The sequence below is a fragment of the Ailuropoda melanoleuca genome, chromosome 2, assembly GCF_002007445.2.
Source record: "Ailuropoda melanoleuca isolate Jingjing chromosome 2, ASM200744v2, whole genome shotgun sequence".
In the NCBI taxonomy this organism is placed as follows: domain Eukaryota; kingdom Metazoa; phylum Chordata; class Mammalia; order Carnivora; family Ursidae; genus Ailuropoda; species Ailuropoda melanoleuca.
Genome location: NC_048219.1, coordinates 9,563,830 through 9,580,651, shown reverse-complemented (window position 1 = coordinate 9,580,651; position 16,822 = coordinate 9,563,830). Strand labels below are relative to the sequence as shown.

Below are 16,822 nucleotides of genomic sequence, written 5' to 3'. Positions count from 1 at the left end.
CGGCCTGACGGCGGGCGGGGGGTCGCCGGGCGCGGGGCCCGGGCTGGGTGTGTCGTGGGTCTTGAGCGAGCGTGGCTTCGGCTTCGTGGGTGTGCCCAGACCGCGGCCACTTATAGGGAATTGGGTGGGCTCCCCCTGGGGCCGGGAGGTGTGCGTTTGGTTCGTCCGAGGGTCGCTGTGGGGAGGACAGGGGGGGCCCGGAGAGGGGGAGTGGGGAGGGTGACTTGTGTGAAGGTGACCCGAGGGGGTGAGTGAGGGTGACCCTGTGTGTCTGATCCCCTCCGTGCCGGGTGTTAGGACCTGTGGGCTGTGCAGGGGTGAAGGATGAGGGATGAGCACCAGTCCAGCACATGGCTGGGTGCCACCATGCCTTCCCTGTACGGGGACCCTGCGGGGGTGACCTATTGTGTGTACCAGTGGCCGGGCGGGCAGCCCTTGGCCATGGCTGTGTGTGCCTGTGGGGGGTGGTGAGTGTGCGTGTGGCAGAGACCTCGGTGGTGGGTGTGTGCTTGGACCCACGGGAATGTGTGCGTGTGCGCGTGTGTGCGTGCACGCATGTGCGTGTGGATGCATGGGTGAGCTGTGCATGGGGCACGCACCGTTGAGGGGGCCGAGTGTGTGCAGGTTGCGGTGAGTATATGTGCGCGCCGGGACCCCTTGAATGTCCCTTTGAAGGATCGCACAGCTGCGGGGTTGAGCTCAGTCCCTGCTCCGTGAGGGGGGAGCAGGAGGAGGTATAGAGAAGAAGGCCACCGCCCGACTTTGCGGGACCCAGGTCCTGAGTGAGTTCCCCCATGGACGCATGTCTGGAGCCGGGACTGGGGATGAGGTGGGGCTTTCTAGGCGCGGTCTCCTTGGCTGGTTCTAGGAGCTGTGCCTGTCCCTCATTCCCCAGGCTGAGAGGGACCTAGGTCTCTCAGGTGCCCACCCTGTCCCTGCGTGTCTCTGTGGGCCTTGGTTGGCCCGTCTGTAAAATGGGAGAAGGACAGACAGGCATGGACTTAGAGGTGCTTCTCGGACAGACGAGCTGCTCCTCAGCCTTCCCCAGCTGGGGGCTGACCAAAGGGTAGAGGGAGCGTTGAATGCCAAGTCAAGTACCGTGCCTGGTGGGCTGGGGGCCTCATCCCCAGTCCTGCGCCAAGGGAGTTGAGAAGAGGTCTCTGGCTGGGACTGGGACCCAGCCCATCGTAGCACCTGGGTCACTTTCTCAGCCACGCTTCTGAAAGACCATTTTCGAAATCAAAAGCTTGGAAGTAACACAGCCTTGGGTTCAAATCCTGCTGCCCCCACTGACTCACGCTGTGACCTTGGGCATGGTGTCTCAGCTCTCTGGGCCTCTGTTTTCCCTTCTGTAAAATGGGACTGGTAACATCTTTCTCAGAAACGAGGTAAGATCTGTGCTCATCCAATGTAAACATTTCATGTATAGATGAATGAAAAGGGGCGTAGGACAAAATGCTTTACATTTGGAGGCCCGGCAGGAATGTGTGGCCCTGGGCAAGTCCCTCCCTTTGCTGAACCGCAGACCCTCACTAACAGAACAAGGCTGGTGTAAGTCATACCCCGCCGGGTGCTGGAAGGAAGGAAGCGAGCGCCCCCGAGGTGGAAGATGATTCTGGAGGGCCTCAGTGAGACGGGGGGGGGGGTCCCTGAACCTCAGGGCGCCCTAGAGTGGGTGAGGTTCAGACCCAAAGCTGAGTGGCAGATAAAACAACACCCCCTCGCAGGGTCTGGGGCTGGAGGCCAAGATGGTGGGCTTGACCGCGAGGGGCTCCAGATGAGACAGGAGAGGGGGAGCCCCTCTCCTCGCCTCACAGCTTCCCAGGGCCTTGGCTTTCCAGGAGGAGCCCCACCTCCTCTGGCCCAGGAGCCAAAAGGGTGAAGGGTGGTGCCCAGCGGCCGGGGGCGCCACACCAGCGGGAAAGGGTGATGCCTGTAGCAGGAGGGACCGAGGTTAGACCAGAAGAGCCCCACCTAGGATGGCCTCAGGAGTGGCCTCCGCGGTGGGGTCCTCTAAGGACATCCCTTGATGGGCGGTGGCTGCCTCTGGGCAGGGGAGGGACAAGATGACCCCTAGGTCTGCCCACCAGCTTGGAAGGGTGTGTGTGTGTGTGTGTCTGTCTCCTGGCATCTGCTCTGCGGAGTCGTCTCTCCTGAGAGACCAGGTGACGAGGACGCTGAGGGACATCTGCTTTCAGGGCCACCTCCGTGAAAGGCTTGGAGTGTGGGGATTCTGGAAGTTTTAGCCTGCAGACATATTCACGTAGAAGCTCCGGCCCCGGAGGGGATTTTAGGGGTCATCTAGTCTTGTTTGAATATTCCAGTGGAATTCACTACTTTGTGGCCTGTGACCTTGGGAAAATTAGTTAACCCCTCTGTGCCTGGTTTCCATCTCTGTGAGACTGAGAGAATGATGGCAACGAAAGAGGTTGACGTGGAAAGCTCCTAGCACTGTGGCTGGCGCAGAGTCAACCCTCAGCAAATGTTGATTTCTTGTCCTTCTCTGAGGTTGCAATTGCGAGGCCTGGAGTGCGGTAGGGGTGGGGGGAAAGGTAGGGCTGGGACCATGGGGAGGGGAAATCAATCAAGGGATTCTGTGGAAGCCCCACCCCCAGGCCTGGGGGTTCCTTCCCCTTTCCCACCCCGACTATTTCCCCTGTCCTAGAGTTCCCTGCTCGTCCTCCAGCTACCCTGGTTGACTGTGAATGCCACGTTGTCAGGGCAAGATTGTCCTCACTGTAAAAATGAAAAGTTGGGGACCCTGGGGCTGTTGGAGGCCAGGCCCTGACACAGGGACACCACAGGGGCCTGCTGTCTGTTAGCCCCCAAGGTGGCAGGGGTTCCAGGGATAGACACCTGCTATGTGACTTTGAGGGATTTCTCTGTTTCAACTCCCTCATCTGTGAAATGGGGACTGTAACAGTGCCAACCTCACAGGGATGTTGTGATGAGAAAGTGAGCTCCTTGGGTAGAATGAGCACAGCCTGGCAGGTAGTGAGCTCTCAGGGGGTAGGGCCTTTCTAGGAGGGGGCCTCGAGAGGTCAGAGAGGGCTTCCTGGAGGAGGAGGTTTTGAGCTCTGCAATCAAAGTGGTCACCATGTGGCGCAGAGCACGCTGTAACCTGCCCTGACCCTAGGCTGGCATACTTGTCAACTGGGGACAAATACTTGACTTCCAGGACTGCTACTGGGGGTTACGGTGTCCTCATGGCAGAGTTGGGATGGGGACCCAGAGCCTTCTACTCCCTGGGGAGCAGCTGCGAATTCAGTATGTTTCTTCTTCCCTCGTGTTGGGGGTTAGTGTGGGGTTGAGCTCTGCTGAAGAAAAAAGCAGTGTAGGGGCATCTGGGTGGCTCGGTCAGTTATGTGTCTGCCTTTGACTCGAGTCATGATCTCAGGGTCCTGGGCTCAAACCCCATGTCGGGCTCCCTGCTCAGTCAGGGTCTGCTTTCTCCATCTGCTTCTGCCTCCCACTTGTGCTCTTTTTTTCTTTCTCAATTACATAAACAAATAAAATCTTGAAAAAAAGAAAAAGAAAAAGAATAAGAAAAAAGCAGTTTGGCCTTTTGAAAACAGATGGCTCCTCCCACCTCATGGATGGGGACATGGGGTCCCTGGGGGCCCCAGGGCAGCACTGGGGTAGGGCAGTTCTGGCCTTGGGCTCTAGAAAATGCTGGGGCACCAGTGGGGTGGGTGAGGGGGGGGGTCTCTCCTGAAGGGGATAAAAAGGTGGAGACAGAGCTCCTCAGAGGCCAGGCCCTGCCACAGGCATCCCCCCAAACCCTCCCATTGGAGCTGGGGTCCCCCCTACCCCCAGGCACGGCTGCTTCTTTGGGGAGAGAGATGGGTCATTCTAGAAGGGACTGCAGTAGGATTGCTGAGAGCTGAAGCAGGCTGAGGCAGCTGGGATGGGAGGGGTAAATTCTCCATCTGTCTTTCTTTGCCCCCCCCCCCCCCCCCCCCCCCCCCCCCCCCCGACCCCCCGTGGGCATATCTGGGGAGGGCTTAGTGACCGACACAGCAAACTAATGCTCTCTGAAAGCCCCACCCACTAAGCACTTGTTATGTATTGGCTCATTTAATCCTCATGATAATCTCTGGAGGTGGAAATGATTAGAACTTCCATTTTACAGAAACGAAGGCACAGAGAGGTTCAATGACTTGCCCATGGTCACACAGCTGGAAAGGAGTAGAGCTGGATGGAGTCAGGGCCTGCCAGGCTGAGAGAACTGGGCTGCATCCTGATTTTACCGCCTCTTGCTCTATGACCTTGGGCAAGTTGCTTCTCCCTGGGGTCTCCTTACCAGCCCCCCCATGAAGCCCATGATACCTGCTCTTTCACAAGGACTTGCTCTTTGCCAGGCTCTGGGCTGGGTGTGTCCCCCATCTTTTCTCCTATACTTTCATCCCAGCCTTGGAGGTGGGCGACACCAGCCACAGGTTGCAGCTGGGGGCAGAGCTTGGCCCTGGCGCCCTTGGGCCTCTCCCTCCTCACAAGGCTTTGTCATCGGTAAAACGGGCGACTTTGAGGGTGGTGGCCTTGGGTTGAGGGAGAGCCTTGAGGACAGTTTAGGATGGGGGGCGGGGCTCGGGTCTGGTCCTGGCACAGGTGGGGGTCTAAAAACCCACCGGTCCCCCTGGCACAGTCCCCCTGGCACGCACGGGAGGCCCGCAGTGTGGGGGCTCACTCTCTGCATAGATGAGGGGCCTGCTGACCCTCGGAGAGTTGTCAGCGTGGAGCCCCAATCTGTATCCCTGTGGCCCCATCCCTGAGTTGTGGCCCCCTTACCCCCAAGGTTCCCTGTGGCCTGAGGGACTTGGTGGAGCTCATGCAGCCCGAATGCTTCCCTGATAGACTCTGAACCCCGGTGTGGCTGTTTTGTTCTTTGCGGAACCCCAAGGCCAACCTTGCGCCTGGCCCAGAATTGAATGTTTTGAGTGAATGAGTGAGTGAGTGAGGGAGGGAGGGAGAACCTGGACTGTGAGCTTTGGAGCCCAGGCTGGGGCTTTGTGTTCCCTCCTTTGGAGGTGGGCTGAGGGGCAGTAAGGGGCAGTGAGACTGGCAGAAGTCTGCTGGGCCCCAGCGTGTGGGCCGCGGGGGTGGGCCTGCGGCCTGACTGCCAAGGCGCCCGCCACCACATCTGGGAGGGACAGAGGCGCTGTGGCTCTGGGCTCCAGCCCGGCTGCTTGGAAGCCTGTGATTTTGTGTCTGAGGGGGGAAGGCAGGGTGCCAGGAGCTGTCCTGGGGGCCCAGCCCCTTGCTCCTAGCCTCGAAGCCCTCGGGGGGGTGGGGTGGGGCTGGTCTTGGACCACCTGGCTTGTCTCGATGTCCCCAGTAATGTTCCGCCACATCCTGGGAACCTCAGGCCAGCGTCTGGTAAATATTTGTTGACTGGCCTCCTTGCGGAGAAGGGGGCGCCCTGCCTTGGCTCCCAGACTCCGAGATTCCAGGAGGCTGGGTAGCCTTGACTTCCAGCCCCCCCTTCCTCCATAGCAGGCCCTGGCCAGAGGGGTGGCGGCTTCCCTCCCCCCCACCGACTGGGCCTAGTCTCAATGCCAAACAGGAAGCTGTGATTACAGTGGGGGAGTCTGGGCAGGGATGGCTGAGGGCCCAGCTGCAGGAGGGGGTGGGGGTGGCCCCTGACAAATGATCTGGCCTCTTCTCTACCTGGCTGCCGATGGTGGAAGGCAGGGGAGGCCTGTGCTGGCCTTTTAGACCAGGGGGAGAGGGTTTTACCTCCTCTGTGAGCGGGCTGGCCAAGGGGTGCCTTCTTTCCACCCCGGAGCCCCTCCCTGGGCGTTGGTGCCATCTGTTTTGGGGTCTCCACACCTGAGGGTGTATCTTGAGGGAGGCACAGGAGCAGGGGCCCCGGGGCCAAAGGGACCAGGGTCGAAATCCTGGTTCTGCCAATTTCTAGCTGTGTGACCTTGGCAAGTTCACTTAGCCTCTCTGAGCCTCATTCTCATGTTCAAAAGGGGCTAAGAGTACCTCTGTCGCAGAGTGGCTCGCGCGTGGACAACGTGACATACTGAAGTGCCTGATGGGGAGTGGGGACTCCTGTAAATACTGATTTCTTCTGTTTCCCCGCTTTGGTTTTGCTCTTTTCCTGCCCCTCTCTCTGCCTCACTGAGGAATTGCTTTTGGGGCTTGGAGAGTGGGAACCAAGTTGCAAGGATCACAGCCGACCCAGCTAGAACCTGGAGGTGGGGGCTGGCCCAAAAGGGAGGAGCTGCTGTTGCACAGGTGGGAGTCCTGCAGCCTTGCCCAAGGGTTGGGGCTTGTTATTCGGCCTCAGGCCGGCTCGCTGAGCCTTCCAGCCTTCGGCCACTCTCAGAGGCTGTGGCATTCCTGTCACTGAGAAGGCTCAGAGAGGTGAAGCCACTTGCGGAGGCTCGCACAGCCGGGGCCTGGCGGAACCACGCGTTGAGTTGCCCTTCGCCTGCTCTGGAGTCCTGCCTGTCCCACTGCTGGCCTTGTCATCACACCCCCTTCCGGGGCAGGGTTTTCTGAGAGGACGGGGAGGGGAGTCTGAGGGGTGGGGTGGGCGATCTCACTAGTTAGGGTCTTCGTCTTGCTTCGGGGGTGGGCAGTGGACTTGCTTCACCCCGGGATCCGCGGCAGCCCAAGCTCGCCTAGAGCTCACTCTGCCCTCGGCACCGCCAGCCAGCACCCCCCATCCTGCACCCCCCAGCCCTGCTCACCAGCCCAGATTTTAATAAGGATAATTTCGGATCAATTGCTAGTGGGATCTGGGAAATCTAATTGCGGCAAACTGATTGCCAATGGGATTGGGGGCACCAGGGCCCTGCCGGTGGCTCATGGTGCCCGTCCTTGGGCTGGGGTTGGGGAGGAGCCGTGTGGGGGCTTCGGGGGCTGAGCAGACTGGGGTGTTCTACTGGGAGCAGGGGAAGGATACTCTTGCTTGTCAGGGTGCTTGGCAGAACCCACGTACTGCCATTCCCGGCAGGGCCCATGGCTGGGGGTAGGCGCCCATGTTCCCAGCTGCCCTTCACCGGCCTACCACGTGGGGACTGCCCCCTCCTTGGAGCCAGGCTGCCGTGGAGGTGGAGGTCGGGGTATCTGCAGCTCAATTCTGGCTCCTGCCCTCAAGATGTGCCCTATGTTGGGGGGAAGCCTGGGTGGCTCAGTGGGTTGAGCACCTGCCTTTGGCTTAGGTCATGATCTCCGGGTCCTGGGATTGAGCCCCACGTCGGGTTCTCTGCTCAGTGGGGAGCCTTCTTCTCCCTCTGCCTCTGTGCTTTCTCTCTCTCTCTCCCTCTCTCTCTCTCTCTCTCTCTCTCACTCGCTCATGTAAAGAAATCAAATCTTTAAAAAAGAGAAAAGATGCTCCCTGCATTGGGAGGACAGGCACAGATGGTGACAACAATAGGACCGTGATAATGGCCAGTACTTAACAGGGTGCGCGCTTCCCGCGCTCACCGTGCTTTATCACAGTTCTTACCATGACCCTGTGAGGGGGGGTGTCCTTACCCCATTTTACAGATGGGGACCCGGAGGCCCAAGAAGGTCAGCAGGGCGCCCAAGCTGAGGCAGCTTGCAGGCGGCTGAGTCCGGGCTTCCGAGAGGCCACGGTGTCGGGCGCGCGGGGCCGGCGAGCAGGGGTGTGGCTGTGCGTGCTCATGCGTGGGGGCGTCTTTTGCTTGAAGAATTTGTTCACTCTGCAGCCATTTTCGAGCACCTGCTGCATGCTGGGCCGTGTGCTAGGGGCTGTGGGTGTGCAGGTGTACCTCGTGTGTGTGTCCTGAGTCTCGACGGCGAGCCTCGTTCAGGGAGACGTGTGTTGCTGGTGGCCGTGTCGTGCCCGCGCCGGTGCGTGAGGCTGCAGGGGCAGACCCTGAACGGGAGCGGGGAGGGGGGCCCCGCCTCACCCACCCAGTCGGGTTCGAATCCCAGCTCCCAGTGCGGAGCAGACTCGGGCAGGCCTTGGGCTTCTCCGCTGTGCAGTGGGCCAGTGAGGCCTCGCTCACAAGGCTGGGGTGACGGGTCATGTTGGTGGAGGTGCGGCTAGGGAAAAGGAAGCCGCTGCTGGATAGTTTCGTTGATTTTCCTGATTTTAATGATGCTTTCTCTAAGGTTGCTATGTTTCAGAGGGGGGGGTCTGCTACCGGCTTGTCAGGTGACCATGGGCAGCTTTTTCCCCCTTTGAGCCTCTACTTTCCACCTCTGTGAAGTGGGGAGATTGGACTGGGCGACCCAGGGACCCTTCCAGTCTTCACATTTGAGGAACTGTCAGAGAGACATGTGTTCGGGGCTTGGCCTGGGGTGGCCTCTTTGGGAAGGGAGAGCTGGGCTGGGGGGCAGGGGGGTGGGGAGGAGAGGAAGTTTGTTTCCTTCACGTGGCCTGTCTTTGGTTCCTCTTGGGCCAGGGTGGAACAAGCCTCTTTCCTCACCCATCACCCTGAACACCACTTCTCCTCCTAGCCTCTGGGACGTGATTCGTCAAATGCAGGTGGCCCGGGGGCTGGGGTGTGAGTCTGGTCTGCTGGACAGGGGAGGAGCACTGGGCAAGGAGTCCAGTAACTAGGTCCTTGTCCCTACTGTGCTGCTGACCTGCCAGTCACTTCAGCCACTATTTATTGATGCCCTCTCTGTGTCTGGCCTGTGCTGGGCACTTGGAACCCTGGCGGGGACGGGGGGCTCAACCTGGTCCCTGACCTCAGGAAGCTCCCACTTAGGGGAGGGAGCCAGCACCTGTGAGGGCTGACGGTAGTGAGTCAGGGGAAGGGGAGGTTGGTCTTGGCTTTGGAGTATCAAGGAGGGCTCCACGGAGGAGATGTCCTTTGTACCAGTCCTTGAAGGATGGCAGCACAATGACAGAGGACCAGGGTGGATGAAGGCTCAGGGGTGGGAAAGGTCACAGCGGAGTCGGGTGTGGTTAAAAGCAGCAGTTCCCAGCTGGGGGAGGAGAGCCATATGTGGAGGTGGGGACATATCGGCCTGTGGGGTGGAGGAGCCATTGCTGGAGGGGGTGTTGTTTCTAATGAGAGTGTGTTGTTTCTTGCATTTAATACATTCACTGGGCACCTGCTGGGTACCTGGCCTTGTGCCATGGGGTGATTTGGGGCTGAACAGTTGAAGCCCACGGGGCCTCGGCTTCAAGGACTTCCGTGGTGGGCTTTGAGTCCAAACCAGGGCATTTGGGGTCTCTCCTGCAGGTGGGCAATGTTGGTCTTGAAGTGGGTGCAGCCCCACGGCCGCGAGTGGCTGGCATCGGACGCCAGCAAGAGCACAGATGTGATAGCATTAATATTGAATTACGCCTTTTGAATGCCTGCCCTGTGCGGGGTTCTCTGGCAAACGTCTTATATGTAAAAGCTCACTGAACCCTTACAACAGCCTTATGAAGGAGGTACCCTTATCGTGATTTCACAAAAGAGGAAATTGAGGCACAGAGAGGTTAAGGAACTTGTCCAGGGTCACCCAGTGGCATACTTACTAGGATTTGAACCCAGGCAGTCTAGAATGCTCTCTGGTGTGCAAGTGCTGCCCTGTGCTCTCTCGTGCATCGCGAACTGTGAAGTGTGGGGCCTGAGAGGATGAGTTTAGGACCCGTCCCTCTTGGCTTCCCCGTGGCTCTGCCCTCTGCTGCCTGTTTTCTGGTTAGGTTGGGCCATGGGCTGAGGCTGTCCTAGGCTGGGGAGAGGTCAGAGGGCCGAAGAGGCTTTCAGCTGGAAGGGCCCTTGGAAACGCTTTTATCCAACTTGTTCATTGTCTTGAAGGAGAAACTGAGGCCAAAGGAGTGATTTCTAATTCTAGCAAGGATCTTCAGAGATCTGGTCGTTCGGCCTTCTTATTTTGCATGTGGGGAGATGAGGCTGAGAGTGAGATCGTGGCTGGCCCAAAGGAACCCAGCAAGTCAGTCGCTGAGCTGGGACTAAGAGCTATGTCTCCTGACTCCCAGGCAGGGCCCCGTCCCTTGTACCATGTTCCTGCTCTTCACTGTCTCTCTTCTGCCTGGACGGCGGGCCCAGCTCCCAGCCCTCTCTCCCAGGAAGCCGTCCGTCACCTAAGCCCAGCTGCCCTCAGCCCCAAGACGCGATGCCTGCTGGGTTCTTAGCAGCGCATTCAGTGGGTTTCTCTAGCTTCAGCCCTTCGCCCTGTGCGCCCCTCGCCGCTCCCACCCGCAGCTGCCAGCTGCTCCCCTGGGCGCAGAGTACGACAACATTTCTCTCATCTTCACGTCTACCCACGTGCTGGTCGCTCTCTGTGGACTGTTCCCTTCTCCAGGGAACTCCTACTCACCCTCCAAAACCCAGCATGGATGTCCCCTCCTCTGGGAATCCGTTACCAACCTCCCCCTGCTCTCAAGCACCGCGAACCCTTCTTCAGCCCCTTCTCTCTGCCCTCCTTCTAGATTTCTGGGCAGTACCACGTGGTAGGACTCTCTGCCGAGCCCCAGCTTCCTTGCGTTTTGGCCCAGCTCCTGGCTCCCCGTGGGGCCCCACCCTCACCTCCCCGGAGCTCTCACTTGGCTACTGTGTTAGCCATGACATCATCACGACGTTCCACCCTCCCACCTGCTTGCCCTCCCCAAGTCCTGACCTTCCTGCATTGTTTCCTTTCCAGGCCTTCACACATCCTGTCCCCTGTCCACGCACCTTGTCCTTCTCCCTGGTCCCTGCTCCTGGGATCCCCAGACTGGGAGCTGCGGAGCGTGGGGGGCTGGCAGTGGAGAGGTAGCCTTCCTGCCTCGGTTAGCGGAAGGAGGGGGGCACACCAGGTCCTCTGGGCCTCCACCTTTCTGGAAGGTGGACACACCGTGGGCTCCAGGAGGCTCAGGCTTGGTTACCAGAGATCCCCCTGCCCGCCCGCCCTACCTGGCAGCCCCCCTGCCCACCCTCTTCCCCTTCCTCCTCCTCATCCTCCTCGGGCTGTCCACGGCTCCTCCCTCTCTGCTTCCCACCCTCCTCCACCCTCCGTCCTCCTGCTCTGCTTCCCCAGAGGCCCCGGCTCCACTCCCTCCCTCGCTGCTTGGAGCCTCTCATCTCCCTGGCTGCCACTCAGCGGGGCCAGGACCTGAGGATTCCCTGGGGGCGACAGGGGTCTTGCAGGCCGAGGGGGTGGTTAGGGTCAGAACTAGAGGGACCCTTCTTTACTCCTCACCCTCCTGGACCCAGATTCCTGCCCTCTTCTCCCCTCCCCTCCCCTCCCCATGCCTTCATCCACCGCCCGCAGAAGTGCACTTTCAAGGATGGAGGCCTACAGGAAATCAGCCTCCCACCTGGCTGTTCACATGAAGACATGGGGCCCAGAGACAGCGCTAGACTGTTCAAGGACCCCCCTCCCCAAGCAGTGAAGGCAGGACGGCTCCCACAGGGCAGTGACTTCTTGGGGGCCTTGGGAGCTGAGCCCTGGCTTGGTTGAGTCCTGTTCTGACGTGAGGTGGGGGAGCTGCGAGGCCTGCTGGGGACAGTCTCAGATCCAGAAGAAGGGGTTCCGGCTCTGTGTTCAGGGGACACCCCGTGAGATGGCGGCTGAGCCCCCGGGGATCCTTTTTCCCTGTGGGGCTAAGGCCATGGGTCAGTTTAGGTCTGGGCAAGGGGCGGGGTTTGTGTACCCGTGCACGTGTGTGACAGTGTCGTCGTGGGTCTGTGCGGATGTGTGGGGCCCTCGTGTCCCCACGCCTACTCCCCTGTTCCAGTGGCTCAGGCCTGGCTCAGGCCTGGCGAGCCAGGAGAACCCAGCTTGCTCCCTCTCCCCTTCTCAGCTGTGGGGAGCTCGCCCCCAACACCTTGGATGGCCATGGACAGGAGCAGCTCCTGGGAGAGAAGTGGGACAAGTTGGGACCTACCTAGGGAGGTCGATGCACATGTAGAAACGCACACGCGTGCGGACCTGTCTGTGTCCGTGAGGGGAAGTGCAGACCCGAGCACACCCCCTCGTCCTGTGCACACACGTGCAGACAAGACCTGCGTACATCCGTGAGCACACAGGCACACGCAGGCAGGGACCCCCCCTGCCCCGGCATGTGTAGCTCTCACACAAACACAGCCAGACCCACACAGGCATGTAAGCCCACCTAAGCCTATGGGCAGGTGCACCCACGTGACTGTGCCTGCAGCGTGGAAAGACCCCCAAGCGTGCTTGCACGTGTGCACCTGCACGCCTGCTTGTCCACACACACGCACACATGTGCACACACGCACACATGTGCACACACGCACGTTGCTGGGGCTCTGAGTCCTCTGTGTCCGTCCTTAATCCCAGCTCTTAATCCCAGAGTCTAGGGAGCCCGGGCCAGAGGGGCAGCTGGTCATCTGGCCTCCTTAGCAGTGATTAAGGCAAGGGCGGGGGCGGGGGCAGGGAGCAGAGGGACTCAGAGCTCTGTCTTCTGCTTGACCTCCAGGGACCCCACCAATGCAAACCTCAGGGTCCTTCAGAGATTCGGACATGTGTCCTTCACGGAACCAACATCCTGGGGAGGAGGGAGATGGGTGTGGCTGTGTGTCCCTGAGGAAAGTGACAGCTGGGGTCAGGGAGGCCCAGGGTGGTGGTCCCTTCCTTTAACCACTTACTCAATACAGACCCTGTGTCAGAATCTTCAGCATGAGGTGTCCCGGGGATTCTCATCTCTGGAAACCCTGTTTTTGGCCAGAGCATTTCTGAACCAAGGGGTAAGATGAGGCCCAGCCAGGACATGCTGAATTTGGGGTCCTGAGCAGGGATGGGGGTGGTCACTGGGACAAGGGTGGGAGGGGGAGGCTTCCAGGACAAAGCGGGGCCTGAGCTGGGTATTCAAGGTGTCAGGGCCTGGGTGTTGAGAAAGGCGTGGGGACATTTTTGGCTGTCACAATAACGGGGTGCTGCTGGCATTTCTGGGGGGAGGGGAGTGGTCAGGGCTGCTAAGGGATGGCAGCAGCATTCGTGCTGAGAAATGCCGTTAGGTCATGAGGTGTGGCGAGGGTGCTCCTGGTTGGGGGGCCATTGTGCCCCGCGGCTCAGAGGTGACTGTCCCCAGCACCCTGTGGGAGGGAGGGACAGCCTGTAGAGGTGCCCCGAGATTGCGTGGGCTGGGTCCTCTCTTCACCCCTCCCACCCCACTGATGTTCGGATGGATGTGTGTGATGGGTGGCTGGGATAGAGGGTGCACTGGCCCCACTTGGGCTCCGACTGTGACCTCTGCTGGTCAGCTGGGTGACCTCGGGCCACTCACTGTACCCCTTCAGCTGGGTGCAGAGCGCCTCACCGCACGGCAGTTGCGAGGACTGGGGTCTACTTAGCCCAGAGTGCCGCACGTTACAGTGCCCAGAGCTGGTGACCGGGACTGGTAATCCCGGGGACAGTGGTCATGAGAGGCCTCTGTCACCACAGAGGTGACACTTGTGACCCCTGTCCTCATCCTGGGGTTTGGGGAACAGGACTGGGGCCCAGTAATAGCCCTTTGAGCTGTCCCAGCTTTGAGCCCCGCTTCTAAAGTCCAGGCCCTTCTCCCGCAGGTGTTGTCTGCTCCAGTCCCTGGGCCAGACCGTTGGGCCTTATCCAGCCTCCTCTGGGGCCCTGCTCTGGCCTGGAGCAGGGCTGGCCCTGTGGAGCGCCCTGTGGGAGCAGGGCCGGGCTGGTGTGACTGTGGCTCTGATGGTAGGAGTCCAGGGCTGGAGCCTCTGACCTGCCTGCAGAGGGTCAGGTAAGGGGACAGGTGAGACCCGAAGGAGCTTTGGTCAGGGAGCCGTGGTCAAGTGACACGTGAGGAGAGGAGGGCCTGTCTCATCCTTGGCTGCAGGGCCCCTGGGGGCCAGGGCGCACTTAGGGTCCTTATATCCCTAGTGGGCACTGGACTCCGTCTGAGCTCAGGGGAGAGGGCTCTGCCTTTGGGCAGTGGACGGAGGGCGGGCTGGCTGGACATGAGGATGTGCTGGACCCACTGGAAGCTGGGTGGGTGATGTCATGGGAGGGGATGCGGGGCACTGTAGTTTTCTCTAGGGGGTCCTGGTGGAGCTTTTGGCTTCCCGTCCTTGGGACCCTTCGTGGCCCCTGCTCCGCAGTCGACGCGGTATGGCTCTATGAGGCCACCCCTTCCCCTCGTCGTGATCAGATGGGGGACCGGAGCCAGGGACAGGGAAGGTGCCGAGGTAGTGGATGGGAGCAGGGAACTCAGTGGGTGCCGGCTTCATACCTGGGTTCAGCGTGGTAGGGGGTACGGGGGATCCAGAGCACCTGTCAGCCACAGGCCCAGCCCGCAGCACAGATGGGCCGCTGCCTGGAGAGCAGAGAGTGGAAACGAGCGGGCGGGGGAGGGGGTTGGTGGCTGCCAGCTGAGATGGGCAGGGGCTGTGCCTGGAAGCCTAGTGAAGCATGGCATGGGGTGAGGGGTGGGCCCCAGAGACATGTCTGTCCTCAGGATTGCTTTAGACAGCCATAGGGGGCAGGGGACAGACAGACTTGCCTTCAGCTTCAGACAGGCTTTACCACTGGGGCCCTGCCCCCACTCCGGCCCCGTCTCCTGGCAAGGCCACATGCTCACACCTCTCCCGGAGGGCAGCCCGGGGCCCGCTGCACGGACAGAGGGCACCACAGAACCCCTGAGGGCAGGAGGGGGGCACTGGCATAGAGGGGTGGAGAGTGGCCAGCCTCACCTTCTCTTGGGGTCACTCTGGGCCAGGCCCGCCCCCTCCCAAGGGTCCCACCTGACAAAGGAGGCATTTGTGATGCTGGGCCTTTCCCACTCGTGGTCTGTGGAGTCAGTGTCTGCCCTTCTGGACGGGGGCGTTGGGGAAGCTTCCCGTGGGGCTTGGTTGGGGGGTACTCCGATGAGCAGGGAGAGAGCTTACCTCCTCTTCCATCTGAGCATTTGAGTTCGGCCTCTGCTGTGTGATCCCGGGCAAGCTCCTTACCCGCTCTGAGCCTCCATCTCACTTACATTCTTTCGTTATCCCCCCAGACAACAGCTTTATTGAGATTTGACTCATATCCCATACAGTCCCCTCATCTAAAGCGTCTAATTGGGTGGGTTTCACTATGTATACAGAGTTATACAAGCATCCCCAGTTTTATACATTCTTCTCACCCCCGAAAGAAAGCCTATACCTTTTAGCAGTCACTCCCCATCTCTCCCCCGTCCCCCAGACCCAGGCCGTCTCTTCTCCTTTCTGTCTGCATGGACACGCCTCTCTCACATTCCGTGTGGGCAGCGGTCTACACCATGCGGTCTTCTGCGACTGACTTCTCTCACTCAGTGTGAGGTTTCCAAGCTTCGTCTACACAGCAGTGGGTGCCAGGACCTCACTGCTTTCTTTGTGGTGTAAGATTCCATGGTGTGGACGTGCCATCTTTTATGAATCTGTCAGCAGATGGATGCCTGGCTTGGGTCCACTTTTTGCCCATTATGAATAAGGCGGCTATTTTTTTTTTTTGAAACTTATGTGGACGTATGTGTTCCCTGCCCTTGGATGTGCGCCCCGGGCGTAAAGGTCCTGGCTCATGTGCGGCTCCCCGTTTCACCTGCTGCGGAGTGGCCGGACCCCCTGCCACAGTGGCCGCCGCGCGAGGCTCCGCTGCCCCGTCTTCTCACCGGCACCTGTTCTCCTCTGACTCTGGATCCCAGCTTCAGAGCCCCCGCCCGCTGCCAGGCCCTGCCTGTCTCCCAGGACTGAGGAGCTGAGAGTGGGAGCCCCCTCCTCTCCCGCTCAGGCCCACAGTGTCTCACAGAGTGTCACCTTGGGCTGGAGACAAGCGGGGCCCTCGGCAGGCCTCTGGGGGGGCTCTGCCCGCTCCTCCCTTGGTGTTTTGGTCTGATTCCTTGCGCTGTGCCTCACTTTTGCTTGGGGGCGGTGGTGCTGGTGGGCCCCCGTGGCGCACTCCCCGAGTCTGGCTCATTCCATGCCTTGAAGCGGAGCTGCTCCGAAGCCAGGGGGATAGCTCAGGGCTGGGGGCGGGGAGTTGCATCTCCGCTGCGTGTGAGTTCCTGCTGGGTTATAAATAACCTAGCAACCGGCTCGTGAGGGGGACCACAGCCCGGTTCCTCCAGGAGGCTGGGCTTGGACACAGACACAGATGGGGACACTTTGAGGGGGTTGGGTGTCCTCAGGGTGTATGCTGGCACGTGCCTGAGAAGTTTCGGGGAGGGTGTCAGAGCGGTAAGGCCTCCCAGGACAGCTGCAAGGGCTGGGCCTGCCCTGGGCTGATTCTAGAGTCTGTTCAGTTTCCTGGAGGAGGGCTGGGGGTCACCTGGCTTCAGGGAGGCCCCCCAAGATCAGGCTGAGGATCCCTCTGCCGCTTGGGTTGGCCCTCCTTCTGGTCCTGTGAGCGTGAGAACCAGACACAGGACCCTGGGTCCTCTCTGTGCCACCCCCCCCCCGGCCCCTTCCCAACGCCAGGCCCCTCCAACCCAGTTCCATCGTGCCTCTCCACCTGAGTCGTCCGTGACCTCTAGCAAGTCGCCTGGCCTGTCGGCGGAGTAAGGAGGGTCGTTTCACTCGGTTCCTTGTAAGGAGCCTGGCGAGCAGCAGGGGCCTGTGGGTGAAGTGGCTGGAATTTTCGGCTCCACTGGGAGCGTGCTCTTCTGCAGGACTTTGTCTATAATTTGCAGAGTCATTTTATGAAAAAAATACGCCGGGATCAGTCTCAGTTTCTCGTCCCTCCTCTCCGCTCAGCTGGAGTCCTCCTGGTTGGATTTTGGAGGGGCCGGCGAGAAGCTTTTGTCCACCCCCCTGGCTTTATACGTGGGGAGACCAGAGGCCAGGGCCGTGTGCAGGATCACGCGGTGACTGTGAGGCCGGAAGTGGGTGCCGTGGGGCTTGAAGGTGATCCCATTCCCGGTGTTCATTGAACAAATAGGGAGCCTGACTGTGTCCCGGAGGTATTC

The 16,822-nt window shown here is 60.2% G+C and overlaps 1 protein-coding gene across 1 annotated transcript in view; it reads left to right on the top strand.

Moving 5' to 3' along the window:
* Window positions 1-16,822, top strand: part of SDC3 (syndecan 3) — a 36,953-nt gene that overhangs the window by 891 nt on the left and 19,240 nt on the right. The window lies entirely within an intron of this gene.